The following is a 3,238-nucleotide window of genomic DNA, read 5'->3' as shown; positions in this document are numbered from 1 at the left end:
CCCCCAAAAAAACCTCAGATGACTTCACTAGTAAATTCTATCAAACATTTAAGGAAGAAACAATACTATCCCTACACAAACTTTTTTAAAATAATAATAATAATAAATGAAGAGAGAACGTTTCCCAAATAACTGTGAGTAACATTGCCCTGATATTGAAATGAGACAGATATTATAAGAGTACACTCCCTCATGAATATAGTTACAAATATTCTTAACAAAATCGTTGCAAACTGAATCCAGTAAAACATAAAAAAGATAATATATCATGACCAACTATGATTTGTTCCAGGAATGCAAGATTGTTTAACATTCAAAAATTAATCAATGTAATTCATCATATTTACAAAAAAAAAAGCCATATTATCTCAATAGATACAAGGGAAGCATATGACAAGATTCAATATCCATTAATAAAAACTTTCAGCAAACTAGAAAACTTCCTCAACCTCATAAAAGACATCTACATAATCTTCAGCTAATATATTTATTTTAAAAAATTAAGTTTTTTTCTTCTTAAGATCAGAAAAAAGTAAGAATGTCGACTTTCACCACTTCGGTTAAACAGTGTACTGAAAGTCCTGCACAATGGAATAAATGAAGAAAAAAATAAAAAGCATCAGAATCAGAAAGAGGGAAGTAAAACGGTCCCTATTTATAATTGCCAGGATTATCTATGTGCAAAATCTTAACGGACTACCAAAAAAGCTACTCAAATAAATAAGTGAATTTAGAAAAGTCACATAAACAAAAATATTAAAAAACAATTATATTTCTATACACTAGCAATAAACAATAGGAAAACGAAAATATTTTAAATCCATTTATAACATTCAGAAATATGAAATACTTAGGAATAAATCTGATAAAATGTGTAAAGCCTATACGCTGTCCACTACAAATCACTGCTAAGAGAAATGAAGCAAGATGAACACAGACGAAGAGATAAGACAGTCCATGCTCACTGGCTGAGAGACTCAGTACTGTTAAGATGTCAGTTCTCTCCAAATTGATCTAAGGAATTAAGGCAATGACAGTCAAAACCCAAGCAGGCTTTTTTGTAGAACTTGACAAGCTGATTTTAAATGTACGTATAAATGCAAAGTGCCTAGAATAGACAAAACAATTGAAAACAAAGCAGAGCTGGAAGGCTCACACTACCCGACTTCAAGAATTTATTAGAAAGCAACAATCATGAAGATGGCTTGGTTTGGGGGCTGGTGGGGAATAAGCCATAACAAACCAGAAACAAGTCCAAAAACAAAGCCACACAGACATGCTCCGTTACTTTTCAAACATGATGCCAAGAGAATTCAATGGGAAAGGATACCTTCTTTAATAAATGGTGTTGGAACAACTGGTTATCCTTTATAAAACATGAACCTCAATCCTTAGCCCTTACCAGTTAAAAGTTACACTTGAAATGGATAATAGATTTCGTCAGAAAAGCTAAAACCAAACTTCCTCAGAAGAAAACATAGGAGAAAATCTTTATGAAAATAGGTTAGGCAGGGATTTCTTAATTGGAACACGAAAAGCACAAACTACTAAAAACAACTGATAAACTGCATTTAATAAGAAAAACATCTGTCCTTTGAAAGATGTCATTAATAAAACAAAAAAGGCATGCCAGAGACTAAGAGAAAATATTTGCCATAAAAATAACCTGACAAAGGACTGAATCCAGAATATGTAAACAACTCTTTTAACTCAAATATAAGACAGCCCAATTCAAAAGTCAACAAAAATTTGAGCAGATACTTAAAAGAACATATACAAATAGCTAACAAACAAACACAGGAAAAGATATTCAACTAAACCTCAACAATATAGCACTACAACGTACCCACTAGAACGGTGAGTTTGGGCAAGGACTTGGAACAGCTGCACTCACACATCAGCGGTGGGGATGGAAAATGACACAGCCACTTTGGAAAAAGTCTGCAGTTTCTTATAAGTTAGACATACACTTCCCACACAACCCTACAATTCCACCTGTCATGTCCATACTAAGATGTTCACACAAATGCACAAATCATTTTTATATCATTTTTTATTGTGATAGAATACACATAAAATTTACCATTTTAACCATTTAGAGTCTACAATCCAGTGACATTGAGTACATTCACTATGTTACACAACCATTACTACTATTTCCAGAACCTTTTAATCATCTCAAAAGGAAACCCCATTAAACAGTCACTCCTCACTCTCCCCTCCCCCAAACCCTGGCAACCACTGATCAGCTATCTATGAATTTGCCTATTCTGGACATTTCAGTAAATTAAATCATAAAATATGTTCCCTTTTATGTCTATTTTCACTGAGCACGTTTTCAAGGGTCATCTACATTGTAGCACGTGTCAGTGCTCCATTCTTTCATGGCTGAGTAATATTTCATTGTTGGATGGACCACATTTGGTTATCCATTCATCCAGTGATGGACAATTGGGTCATCTCAGTCTTTTGGCTGTTGCTATGAACAGCTGTGTACGTGTACAGTGTTTGTTTGCATATCCGTTTTCAATACTTTTGCGTATACGCCCAGAAGTAGAATTGCTGGGGTATATGGTGATTCCGTGTTTAATTTTTTGAGGAATCTTTAAACTATTTTCCAAAGCTGCATGATTTTACATTTCCACCAGCAGTGTAGGAGGGTTCCAATTTCTCCACGTGCTCAACAACACGTGTTATTTTCCATTTTTTTGAAAAAGCCAAGTGGGAAGTGGTCTCTCACTGTGGTTTTGATTTGCACACCCCTAGTGACTAATGATGTTGAACATCTTTTCATGCGCTTGTTTGTCATTTGTATACCTTCTTTGGAGATATGTTTGCTCATGGTTTTTTTGTTTGTTTGTTTTGTTGTTTTGTTTTTTAGGCGAGGCAACCCTTGGTTGATCTCACAGATTGAAAGGACCTTGTCAGCCTACAACACCTGGTCTTCCTAGGTGGTCTCCTATCCAAGTACCAACCAGGCCTGACCCTGCTTAGCTTACGAGATCAGATGGAATCGGGTTTGTTCAGGGTGGTTGTTTGCTCATGTTCTAACTGGCTGTTCGTCCTTTTGTGTTGAGTTGTATTATATTCACAGCAATCCTGAACAGGAACAGTTGCTTATATTCACAGCAATCCTGAACAGGAAGCAATCAAAACATCCACCAACAGGTGAATCAATAAACCATAATACCCACACAACATAACAGGACTCAGCAGTAAAAGACATGAAGTACTGATA

General features: G+C 35.1%; 1 protein-coding gene and 1 pseudogene across 1 annotated transcript in view; both read right to left on the bottom strand.

The window, feature by feature from the left end:
- SEMA4D (semaphorin 4D) overlaps positions 1-3,238 on the bottom strand; it is a 96,343-nt gene that overhangs the window by 86,392 nt on the left and 6,713 nt on the right. The gene's annotated exons all lie outside the window — the stretch shown is intronic.
- Positions 2,927-3,040, bottom strand: LOC111746931 (annotated as a pseudogene).

This window comes from Pteropus vampyrus, unplaced genomic scaffold (assembly GCF_000151845.1).
Source record: "Pteropus vampyrus isolate Shadow unplaced genomic scaffold, Pvam_2.0 Scaffold205, whole genome shotgun sequence".
NCBI classification, from domain to species: Eukaryota; Metazoa; Chordata; class Mammalia; order Chiroptera; family Pteropodidae; genus Pteropus; species Pteropus vampyrus.
This window is presented reverse-complemented; position numbering and strand designations above follow the sequence as displayed.